Here is a 214-nt window from a genome sequence, read left to right as displayed (position 1 = left end):
GCACTGCTAACAGACCGCACTGCTAACAGACCGCACTGCTAACAGACTGCACTGCTAACAGACTGCACTGCTAACAAAACCACTCTGTTAACAGGACCACACTGCTAACAAAACCACTCTGTTAACAGGACCACACTGCTAACAGGACCGCACTGCTAGCAGGACCGCACTGCTAACAAAACCACTCTGTTAACAGGACCACACTGCTAACAAA

Source organism: Nematolebias whitei, chromosome 13 (assembly GCF_014905685.2).
Source record: "Nematolebias whitei isolate Nwh7 chromosome 13, NemWhi1, whole genome shotgun sequence".
NCBI lineage: Eukaryota > Metazoa > Chordata > Actinopteri > Cyprinodontiformes > Rivulidae > Nematolebias > Nematolebias whitei.
This window is presented reverse-complemented; position numbering follows the sequence as displayed.